Below are 13,355 nucleotides of genomic sequence, written 5' to 3'. Positions count from 1 at the left end.
GGGCGCTGTTGACCTTCGCCTGTGCCTCACATTTGTGCTCTGTTAACGCGTCGACACGAATGCAATTTGGCTAGTTTTACGATGGAAAATCGAAGCACCTTCCCAAGCACTTGGCCAGCGGCAGCAAATGGTTTTCTATTCTCAAGTGATTCATGCTGCATTTAATTTCTTAGTTTGTTAATTTGCTGTTTTATGCGAATGCAAATTCAAATTGGTAATTAGAGCTGATTAGTATATGCTTTGGCTTACATGCGGCGACAAATTATTCGCTAGCCCGGCTTTGATCTGGCTTTCTGATTTATAGAATTATAAAACAAGCGTATCAATTTGTAATCACAGCGAATAAACATGTTTCTCACACATATCTGTAACAATTGATTGCACTAAAAATGATTGCTTAATTAGTTATGTGGTTAGTGCAAAGCCACTAAGTTGCTGACAAATTTAGCAAGCATTTGAACTTGTCAAACTGGCTTCTATTTTACAATGTTACATTTAACTTAGCTGACACTAACCAGAACTTACAAGACAGCTTAGCTACCAGCTAAATATTTGCCAGCTGGTTGCAAGTGCGGCGTTGCCACACGCTTTAACGTTGCACATATGGCAACACTGTCAAGTTCGTTAGAGCAACATATAAGCCCGGCGTTGCCAGACGCTTGTGCATGTTGCTGACAAGAGATTGACATGAGAAAATAAAATGCCATTAAATATAAGGCTAATTGAAGCCTCTAGAATTGAATAGGAACTTGTAAAACTTGCGTATTTAAAATATTAAACAATTAATCATCATAAGCTGGCGTGTCGAATTGCGCATTTTTCACGGGCCACTAAACGATCTTGAGATGACGGCCCCAACCGAATTATAAAATATGGTATATAATGCAAAACAAGGGTATACAAAATGTATGTTTACATGCCCAACACCCCAGCGTCGAAACCTTAACAAAGTAATTTAATTTAAGTTAATTACAATTTTACCAAGACTTCATAATGGTTAGTCAGCTAGAGCTAAAGTCAAGGTCGACTCAGCACATTTGAGATTAATTATTCAAAGTCCGACGAAAGTAAAAGCAAACTAATCAAATAGTTAAATACATGTGAGCCGTCCATTAATTGAGTTAATGCAGTTGTTAAACTCGCCCCTTAATGGCACTTTCAAAAATAAATGCCAATTAAAAGTAAATACAGAAATCGTTGAGAATTAATTAATATTTTTTCGCTTGTTATAAATAAACTGAAATCTTAATGCACAAAAATTGCGCAGGCTTTTCTGCTGCATTTCTCACATGCAGCCACAATCCTTAGTCAAATTCTCATGCCGCACAATGGAGTTGCATGCAACAGCCAAAAAAAAAGAAATAAATGAAAAAAAAAACAATTGCAATTGTTTTGTATTTTTTGTTGTTGTTGCTTTTTTATGTGGTGCTGCACCAAATATGCGCGATTTTTATTGTCTACAAAGGTGTTGCTTGTTGTTGTTGTTGTTGTTGTTGTTGTGAATGTGAATTCTCAAGGCATGCAACGGCATTGACAAGGCCATTAGCGTACTTACCTGTGGCATATGTGGAGTGTATTTCTGCAGTGCTGTGTTTGCCATTTGATGCCTTAAAATGTGTAATTTTATGCACTTAAGTGTCGTAAATACCCTGTAACCCATAATGAACTTAATGCATATGCCATTTGCATTAACTAACTGTGGGCAAATGTAGCATTAGTTGGCGAGTGGGTGGCTGCAGCCCCAATGCTGCCGTTTATGTAACAACAACAACAAATACAAGAAGTTGGTGCTTGAATCCTGGCATTAAAGCGAACCAGTTCGAATGCGGTCTTCAATTTATTTTCTACTCAGAATCGATCTTTGAACCAAAGCAGTTGCCCAAGAAACAGACATATTATATTGTTTGAAGCATACAATTTTTTATTTAATTTTGCAAGCTTTTAATGGCGCTTACTTTATTGTTAGTATTATTATATTTATTTTAATTATGTGAATCATCAAGCTCACGAGTTGAGACTTAAAACGAGAAATTGATTTAATTCGTTAACTAAACCAGGCAAAATTATTTTCTGATCTTGCAGTCATTTAAAATAATAATAACTATACAACTTACCTGTTTAAATATAATTACATAAATATATTTTATAAGCAATAAAAGCTTTTATTACCTAGTACGCTTTTTAGATCATTACAGTAGAAGCTTTACTTAGAACACAGGAATACTTTTTCTCTACATTTTCTTTTATTATTAATGTCTTCTACTATCTTCTATAATGATATATTAACATTAAGGCTTCATTTTAATCAGTCCAATTATGGTTTATATTACAATTTCGTCTTATATATAAATTAATCTAAGGTATACTAAAAGTAGTCTACAAACTTATTGATAAGATCTTGAGATTTAGAAAAATTTATATATTTTATGCAAGAGCTTAAGCTTATGCACAATGTTCTAGTTATCCATGCTAAGAATATCTTTATATATATATATATATATATATATATATATATATATATTAAGTTGCAATTGGCCTTATTAGCAGCAGCTTAATTTCCTGGTATTTTGTTAAACTGAAACGAAAACCTGTAATTAATTTATTACAGCTGAAAGCTAGTTTATGTTTAAGATATATGCACATAATTGCACTGCCGACTAATGTGAACTACGCACATGACATTCTTACACAATTTGTAACTTGTTGCGGCCAGTTTCACACGCAGACTGCAGCGGGGAATGCTGCCTTGCCTTGGCGCGTGTCTCCGGGTCTCCAGTCCATTGACTGGGGCCAAGCTGTTAAACGAATAACAAAAATGCGACAACAATCTTTGCACGCAGGCTCCACATTTCATTCATAACGGAACCGTGCGTAAGCGTGCGTAACTCGTTTCGTTTTGTGGCACTCACGTTGCAAAATGTCAACGGGCCTTGGCAATGCAGCTGGCCCAGATAAAATAGAAATAATACGAATTTAAGGCAAGCAGGCTCTATCTAGTCGGAAGTACCTGTTAGGCAGATACCCTGGTCCCGGCGCCTAGCTGCCTTTACACACATCTTAGCTTCCTTTTCCTAATGCACACAAAAATACATCAGGCAAGGGCAATGCATTCTTGTTTAACTTCGGTGATTATAGTCCGATCTTCATGTTTATTTCAGAGCTTGACTTACAATAAATAGTGTGTATAATATAAAACGGGGGACTATACCTAACCAAACCTATTATATATAATCCTCATATATGAACATATTTCAATTTTGAATATTTATGGAATAACATATACTTTCATTATATAAATAAGTGAAAATGTATGAGATATATGCACTAAAATCTGCCATAACCAGACATCCATTCCTCCCATCTCTCCACTATTCTTCGGTTATGGAAGAGGGGTTATTTTTTATTTAAAGAGCTTTGCTGGATTTTAACAAATATATACAAATTATTATTTTTCTATTGAATAAATTGAGCAAGTAAGTAAAAATATTCAACGAAAGGTAATTTAGTTACAGAAAAAAGACTGTACGACTGCTATTTTTCGCATTTTTACTTATATCAATATCTTAAAGAGATCAAACTGTTTGTACAAGCTAATATACTCTCTATCTAGTATATTCGAAAAAAAAAAACACGAACAGTTGGCAACGTTGCGTGCTGGCTGGGCACACACGTACATAGACAATTCTATTGGCTGGCCACAAAAAAAAAAATAAGTTCGTTGCCTAAGTCTTTTGTATGTGATGAGTTTTGAACGCGAGCTATGCAAAATGCCAACTTGATGCCACAGCTGCGATGAACTTGACACAATTTGCGACTCTCTTTATTGTTGTTGCTGTTGTTTTTGTTGTTGCTGTACTAAGTTAAGCAAATTAACTAATTACGGACAGTGGAATTGCAAAAGTGACATAGCTTAAGCTTATTTCAAAATCATGTGCCAATTAATGCGCTTCTTTGGCTGTGCTTTGGTTAAGCTCCCGATTGAGTCATTAGCTTACGGTCCGCACCATTAATCATGCCAGCTGTCCGTTGAGTGTGCGGGGCAAGTTTCTCACACTCTTGTCGAATCAAAATTAATTTCATTTTTATATTAAAACCGAAAGTGTAGCCTAAATTATATGGCTAGAACTGCAGCTTAGCACGGTATCCATTTATGGCTTTGGGGCTATTTTGGCCAACGCCTTGAAAACGTGCAAGAAAAAATCCACTTAAAAATTGGAATACTATTATTTTTGAGGTGTGTGTAGACATTGTCCATTGTTTATTGTAATTAATGATACATTAGGCGCTAGAATTTGTTAATTTGAGCGCACAAAAAAAAAAAGCAAAACACAATTTAAATTAGTCTGCCGATACAAGAAATCAACTTCCTCATTCCGTTTTAGAAGTCGTTAACTTTTTATTGGCTTAATATCAAAAAATAATGTTAAAACAAAATGAAAAAAAAGTTTAATATTATTACGTGTATTTCACTTGAATTACATTTATGTGCAAATGTTTGTGCGAGACGGAGTTAATTCGAGTTTGTTGTTGGGCAAGTCTTTTGTTTACTTTGCCAAGCAACAAACACTTTTTCCCCACTTGATAGAAACCACATAATGCAATTGCTACGTCACACAGCAGCCACAACAACAACAACAACAACATCAAGTACTTGTATGCATTGTAATGTGCACACTTGGCTTCAAAAGCCACATTCACCCACTAACCCACAATCGCATTGGATAATAGCGCTCAACTTGCCTGCCCAGTTTTCATTTTCATTCACTCATTTTCCGAGGCACTGTTTGCCCCAGCCACACCCATATTGAACTAGTTACCACAAGGCAAATGCAGGGAACAAGAAAAAACCTCAAATGCTTTATGATGGTTTTTTTGTGTATACACTTTGGTAGGGTGTCATAACTTTGTCGTACAGCTTGTTTAGTGTCTTTATTTGTCATAGTTCTTGTTTATGATATATGCAAAGAGAATATATATTTTACCTTATTTTTAGAAATTAACTTCATCAACTATTCTATCGAGTTTTTGTAAGATTATGTGTAAATAGATATTTATTTTCTTTTACCATTTGATAGAAGAATTTACCCGACGTAGCTTGCGTTAAGTGGATTATGTGGAAATGTGTGTGGTCCCGTATTCATAGAGAATGATTGTTACGATAGATTTTTGAAGATATGAGCCGGATTTTTGGGTTTGAGCCGGCAACCTCCCGCTTATTAGTCTAAAGCTCAGACAGGTTCATTGTCTTTGTTGTCGATGTTATTAATAAAAATCTTTTAATAAAGAACTGTTCTTTTTTTAGTTTCTTAGTTTCTTTAACTCTTTCCTAATTTCAATTATCTTCAAGCCCATAGTAAAATCCATTCATTACTTTATAACACAAAATACACTTATATACTTATTAAGCTAATATAAATTACACTTACTTATCAAGAGATAATAATTTCCTTTAACATTTAGAAGTGTGTTGTCTATTCGCTTTGCTTTCGCCCAACTATTTTTGCTGGACTCTTCAGTTCTTTGGCCAGGCTATATTGCATGCTTTGTCATATTTAAGCATTTGCTTGGCCGGCATTTGGGTTTGCTGTGCCTGGGCCTGGGTCTGGACATTTTTGGCGGCGGGCCAGAGGCGCAAATGTGGCAAAAACTCGTGAGCGCCCTGGAAAACTGTGCATAAATTGTAGATTGCCCGTTTTGGATTATTTATTTTGTAAATATTTAATGACTTTTTTATGGTCGCGCACGGGCAACACCCGCGCAACTGTGCGACAAGCGAGCCGAGTCTCAACTGTTATGCAAGTCATTTCTATTCAAATATATATATCTATATATTTATATATAAATACAATACATGCAACATTCTGCGGCCGATCTTGTGGCATGTTGCAGTACTTTCGAAAGTGCCCGCCCCGGTTGCTATGCCAGCTGCGCCAGCTATTGGCATCGGCATCGGCATCCAGCAAAAGCGGCAACCGTCACTTGGTCGGCTCGGCCGCTCTGCATGACACAATTTGTTAACTAGATTATTATGTAAGGCTTCTCTCTCTCTCGCTCTCTCTCTCTCTATCGGTCTAATCAAAAGGCAGCCCCGGCAACAGCTCCAGTTTTGGCTGTATGCAAAAAAATGACAATTAGCCATCATTTTGCTGCCGTCAACAAGTTGAGGCAAGCACGACAGAGGCTCCGAGCTGGTAATTAAAACTTTGGAAATTTTGATGCAAATTTGATTTGACATTTTGTGTGAGTTTTGAATTGATAATAATTTAGCTTGCTAAATTGTTCACAGGACGGCGCCGTTTAGAAACATATATTTAACAGCTTGAAAACATGATAACAATCTGTATGAAGGAGCCTGCGTTGCTTAGGTGTCTGAGCGTCGCACCAACAAGCGTAAGTTCGCCAGTTCAAATCCAACAGCAATTTTCATAAACAATTTGGCTACAACTTGCATATTCATCATTTATGTATTGCACTCAGCTGGAACAGGTACACTCAGAGCTTTAAATAGTTTTACATTTGGCTAAGTTTTATGCATTTCCAACTTCAGTGTGGTCTACATTATTATCTTTCATTACAAATTGTAAATTGCAAATTATATCATATCTTGGCATAAGAATTTTTGATTTCTGTTCAATTGCTTGTAAGCCTAGGCACTAGCCAAGTTGAACTCCTTGAGGTTGAACTCCAATTGTAGCTCCTTTGAGCTCATAAACTACACAGCCTACATTCCATTTAATGCATTGTTTGCAGATCAACAGCTCAAAGCGCAGGGCAGAGCACAGGCCAACACCCTCGAGTCGAGCCCAAAGAGCTCGCCGACAGCCAGACAGGAGCGAGAGCGGGGGACGGCGGACGGTGGACGATGTCGAAGTCGTGGCCCGTGGGACCACCCCAAACGTGTAGCTGGCTGATAACCCAAGGCAATTTATGCACTGGACTCGACATAACATGTTGTTGTTGTTGTTTGGAAAATTGAATTTAGTAGGCTGGCAGCGGCTGTTGCTGTTGGTGAGAGATGCCGAACGGGCCACGTTGACACCCACACGCTCCACGCACAGCCGAGGTGCTGCACAAAGTGATGCCAAAGTACAGCCCGAGAGCCCTCAATCTTTGATTACGGCAGCCGCGGCCACACGTCAGTTGTGTAAGCGATTGGCAACAATTGTGCTGTGGTTAACGATACCAACAAAAACGAGGACGTCAACGCAGTTGCAGACTCTTGGCTGGTGTCACAGATCATAAGAAGCGGCATGCCCCGAAATGAAGCTTATGAGACAGTTTATCATGTGCGCCATGCTTGTGGTTGTTGTTGAGCAATAAATATATGTGCGAACATTTGGAGCAGGATTAACTTGTATATCGAAAAACGATACCGAGCCGGATATGCTTCAACAATGCGATAAACAATCAAGAGATCGACATGCCATTGTGTCTGTGTGTGTTTGCAGCAGGTCTAACAATGGTCTAGACAATATCGAGAGACAATAAATCAGCAAACTAAGCCACAAATTTGAAAACCAGAACAATGCGCAACAGCAACAGTAACAACAACAATGGCAATGCCAACAATTACAAAACCATATTAAAGCGAATTCGATCTAAAGCGGAAATTTTGAAAAGCTGGCGCAGATGCCACGCCCACTGGCCTGGACGCTGTATTTGAATGCAATTGCGAAAAGATATCGAGTTCAACAAATAAATTGTAGGTCCCCCATTGTAAGCCAAAGCCCATGGGGGCGGCTCCAGTTGAAATCCGCCTTGCTCTACGATCATGGCAAATTGTCCGTTTTGATTTTTGGCTCCATTTGCATTCTAAGTGCCCGGGCCCCGGCCAAGGCCGTTTCCCGTTGAGACCCGATAACAATGAGCTACTATGTAAATTTTGTCGAGCGACATAATTGCGCAGATTATGTTGTAGTTGGCAGCTTTTTTCCCCCCCACCCTATCGTAATTGGACAGCCGAGTAGCCACGCCCACGACTTTGACATTAAGCTGTCAGAAAAGTAGCCAAACAAAAATTCAAATTGATATTGAATATTGTTTGGTTCAAAAAAGCAACACAAATCGTAAAGAAAAGCTGCCAACAACAATGAAATTTTGAGCAACAAACAACAATTTGACCCTGCGGTTGGTGGGTGCACTTTGCGTCTTTGTCGGAAAGTGGGTCGGACATTGAAGTGCTCTGCTATAGTTAATGGAAACTCTCAAGGTTGCGCTGCCTAGCTCTAATCAGAGGAAAAAACTAATTGAAAAGTCAAAGCAACTCACGTTCAGGCATATTATATAATTTGAGGAGATCAGATATAGGAGAAGATAAGCGCTTGTTTTGAAGACTGAAAACCCAGATGAAATATCGTCAGTGGCACCAGGCTTGAGCTTGATTTGTATCCATTCAAGGCATGGCATAATCCCAGAGACTAAAAGAGCTAGAGATTTGAAACTGCAAATATAGATTAAAATCAATATCGACACACTGAGTTTTCATTACATATAAGAGCTAGAGATAAAAGATATGGGTTGTAGATAATCTAAGAGCGTGCACAGATCCCAAATATCTTTTTTTTTTTGAATACCTCATTACTTTCCGCCCAAAAGTTTGGTCTTAAAGGTCATTAACACATTATTTATTTGCCATTAAATATTTCATTCAGATCGGACAATAAACACCGAAGCACTCAAGAGGGTATTTATGTGCGAGTTAGTAGCGAGAAGTTCAGGGTATCTCCCAGTCAGGCACATGTTCAGAACTTTATCCATGTACATCATAGTGTGTGGAAGCACAAGGCAACTGGGTGTAGGCCAAGTGAAATCTCCGCCACTGACTACGAGACGCCTCAAAGTTTGAACTCCAGCAGTAGCCTACAACAGAAGACCTGCCTGATATGCAAGAAATCGAGTAGTTGAAGTACTTGGCTCCCTCAGACTGGAGAATAATGGATTTTATGGGTCGCAGTACAGAAATCCCCGGCATAATAATAATAAGCACACACATAATATAGTTGAATAATGACCTGCATTTTTCTTCAGCACATTTAAAAACGATTAAGCATTATCTCGCCGCCGTTTTTATGAATTATTTTTCTGTGTGCTCTTTGACCAATCTTTTTTTTTTTAATTTTTTTCGTGGTATTTCAATTCATCGATGATTTCTATTTGTAACCGCGATTCAAGGTCAGAGCGTAATAAAAAAAATTGATAAATTTTAAATGCCGCTGCAGTTTTTCGAACCAAAACTATGGCGAATAGCAATTTGGTTATTGTCTGCCAGTTGGGCTCCAAAGAAATGAGTGTGAGTGTGTGTGCTGCTAATTATCATTTTTGTATAATTAATTTAAATTATAACTTAGTGTCTGGTAGTTGATTTGAGAATTGGCAACGGACGAACTGGCTGATCCGTTCGATGCGGTTGCGCAAAGACACACAGCGTTTTTTTTTTATTTGGCTGACAGAACGAAAGACTCAGGCAACGAACTTGTTTGGGCCGCTGCCTGCGCGGCCTATTGCATACATTACAAAACAAAACAAAATTTGCCACTCAATCAACAGCAGCGACAACAACTACAACCACTGCAACAACAATAACAACGGCGCAACGCACACAAATTGCTTTAATTGCAACAAATTTTTAGCGAGCAGCACTCGGTATCAACTTGAAGTCGCGTGGAGCTCGCATGTGGGCAATGCCTATGGAGATTGCTGGCGAGAGACTCGCCAGCTTGGCGACTTTGGCTGCGAAATACGTCAACAATTGTTAGAGTCAAGCACCCGCAACTAGAAATATGCCCAGTCCTCAAGTGTCCAACTCCAACTCTCAAAACTGCAGCAAAACAACTCCAACTGCGACTTCGACTCCCCAACAATCCGACTCGGTCTTAGAGAGACGATTAAGTTTATGTTTTTTGCAGGCTGTTTGCAGCTTGCGCTTTCGGTTTGGGCGTGATTCTCCGAATCCGGTTGCAACTGAGGTGGTCGACGCTTCTGGACTTCTAGACTGTGGCTTGTGCACTTATAGACCGGATCTAATGCGAAACGAGTCGCAATATACGAGTGCAACAGTTGCATGGCTCTGCATAATTAAATGAAAAGGAAACGAACAATATGGCAAAACTCTAATAACAATACCAACAGCAGCAACAACAACAACAACAACTCGGAACAACAAACGGCAAAAGTTTGCACAAATTTGTAATTGTCATCGTGTGGTCTCGTTGTCTGATTGTCCGACCGTCCGGCTGTCTGCCAGAAACCAGCACAAGACACTGGCCAGCTAAACGGCACCGTGGTTGTAGAGTCATGTATGTGAATGTATGTGAGGCAGGTAAACAACGATAAGTGCCGCGTTTAATGGAAATCTGAAATCAAGATGAACATAAACATAACAAAACCTAACAAGTCTGCTCTGTCTTAGAGAGCAGATGCCCGCTCGAATCATGTCTCAAGATATTTGTAGTAGAACTAGTCAAAAGGCTGGTAGAAAGTGAAGCCAATTCCTGGCTGAATTGCTAAGGCATAACTGGACTTGCTTAGCACTAGCGATTTCTTAAAAATATTTAATAAAATCAGAACCTTTTTTAAATTAAATGTGATTATTTCTTACTTAAATCTATTGAGCTATTCCTACTAAGAAGATGTTATTTTAAATATATGTATATGTAAATTGTTTAATAAGTACTTTTCATCTGTTTCTTTTAAAATTATTTTTAGATAAATACCTAACCTGAGGAACTTCTAACTGCGTAGCGCATTAAAAAGTGCTAGAAATTGGGAAAGATTAGAAAACTTTTCTGACTATTTGTATATTAATTTTCTTCTACTCCTTTCAATAAATTACAAATGGTGAATTTTTTAGTTTATTTATGAAATTTCTGTAAAATGGATTCTTTGATATGTTTCAATTACGAAGTTATTAGATCGAACCCCCTTGAAGATTAAATATATTTATTTAACATTAAATAAGAGAATGTTTGTGTTCATATAAAATAAATTAAACAGAAGTTTTTGTTTTCTGCAATTGAGGCAATGTTAAAAAAATTGTCTAACTTTCACTTTTGAGAATATATCGAATCTTGGAACTCCTTCAAAGCTAAACGTATATATGCCAAATTCTACAAATTATTCACAAATATTCACATTTAATAATTCCTCGCCCACTTGGCAATTTTAACGCTCTGGCGCGCAATCATCAATCAAAAGCAAACAAATCTTGAGATTATCAAGGCAAATTTTCCATGGCTGACCGAAAATTCAATTAATTGGCCACAGTGTGCACACTGGTTAACAAAGTCGTAATCAGATCGTGCTCTAATTCAGGCAGCTTTTATGGTGTTCGTTGTGTTTGTTGTAGCTCCGAAAATTCAATGAGAGCTGCAGCTGTTGCAGCCGTCACAGTAAGTAGTTGTTGCTGTTGTTGTTGCAGTTGTTGTCGCGACTGTTAGTGATCCGTTACACGTTGCTGTTGCTGTTGCCGTCGTGCTAACCTTGAGATGATTACTTCAATTTTGTAAGTACACGCTGGCCAGCCATGCAGAGCACCTGCCCCTAACCCCAACCCAACCCGCCCGCTAAAACCAAAGTCAGAGTCAGAGTCAGCGTCCAAGTTGTAGCCACTAATTCGAGACAATTTATTAAATGAGCCAAATCGGGGCAAGTATAAAAAAAACAGAAACTCATTCCAAAGACAAAAATACGCCATAAACCAAATGAGGCAAATGACAAAATGACGCCCCGTAATGTTTATGGTAATAGCAAATAGGGCGCATACCCATATGATGTGATCATGGCGCCAGCCCATCTCAGCCATCACGAGTACAACCTGCATCTTTATGGCTAATTTGCGCAATCGGTTTTCTTTAATAAGCAAAACGGCCTACAAGGTAATTAAAAGTGTGCGCGGAGTATGCTACGAAATGAAATGAATCATGTGAGAGGCTGTCTAGCGGGCGGCGAGGGTGCAGCCGCTGGAGCACAAGAACACAGAGATTGCATGGCCAGCATAAACAAGCAACAATAACAATAACAACAACGATAACAACAACAATAACAACTGCAACAACAACAACAAATGACGCTTGCAATCTGCGTTACATTATGAGAGGCAACACCTCCGCCCACCAAAATGTGCTTAGAATCCATTGTTTTATAATACCTATATATATATATATATATTTATACAATATATATTGCTAATTTGTTCGTGCCGCAAGTTGTAATTTGTATATATATTTTGTTGTATTTTCAATTTTTGCTAGGTTGCCGCTTTTGAGAGGCCACAGCAATTATATCGTGATGTTTTTCAATCAAAAACTTTAGATTTTCATAGATAAAGCTTAAAATTCATGAATATTTATTTGTAAATTATGCAAAATTTGTTGTTAAAACGTCTTTGATTGGTGATTTAAGCTGATATATAATTAAATTGTTTTATTTGATGAATTCTTACGGTATTTATATTAGATGTGATTTAAGTGAACGCTGAGGGCAGAGCTTTTAATATTCCCTCCGCAAATGTGGAAAATTCGTGGAAAATGTTTGTATTTGCAAAGTTTTTCTATGCTCAAGAATAAAAAAGATTATATAAATTTAATTTTACCAATTCTTAAAGTTGAGCGGAACACTTTTACACTATTTTTGTTTTTACATTAACTATTATTTTAATTTCTAAATTTGGCAGGGCAAAGTTACGATCTACCCGCTGGAAAATATATATGTATTTATATTTATATATGCATATGTATATTCATGTTCAAAGTTAATCTGGCCAAAACTGTAACTTATTGAAAACACATAGAATTTTAGACACCTTTATGCCACAAAAGTCGGCTGCAGTCCACAAAAATGATTAATTTCAGTTAATTTTCATTGCAGCCAAGACACAAACCACAACCGAGCAGCAACAGCAGCAGCAACAACAGCAGCAGCAGCAGCAGCAACAGTGCAAATGGTAACAACAACAATGCGCACGCCAGTTACTTAAATCTAACTGAACTTCACTCTCGTTTTCAGCAAAGGCATAAAATAATTGCCAGACACTCGGCGTTGGCGTCGACGTTGACGTTGGCGCTGCTGCTGCTGCTGTTGTTGTTGTTGTTTTTGTTGCTGTTGTCGCTGCGGCAACTTCTTGGGCTTCACTTGCAAATGGCAATTGTTGTTGCTGCCGTTGCTGCTGCTGCTGCTGCTGCTGTTGACCGCTCGCTCGTTAACTTGGCTCGTTCGGTTTTGTGGTAATCGTGGCTTTTGGCTCGGCCGCTCGGGCGTTGTCTTTGTATATAAAAGCGGCTTCCTTCTTGGTTCTAGTTATCAGTTGAATTCAGCTCAACGTATCGCACACACGCGTCCAACACAACAAACAAAACCAA

Source organism: Drosophila novamexicana, unplaced genomic scaffold (assembly GCF_003285875.2).
Source record: "Drosophila novamexicana strain 15010-1031.04,08,12 unplaced genomic scaffold, DnovRS2.1 tig00001433-arrow-arrow-pilon, whole genome shotgun sequence".
NCBI lineage: Eukaryota > Metazoa > Arthropoda > Insecta > Diptera > Drosophilidae > Drosophila > Drosophila novamexicana.
The sequence above is the reverse complement of the archived record's forward strand: the minus strand, read 5'-3'. Positions refer to the sequence as shown.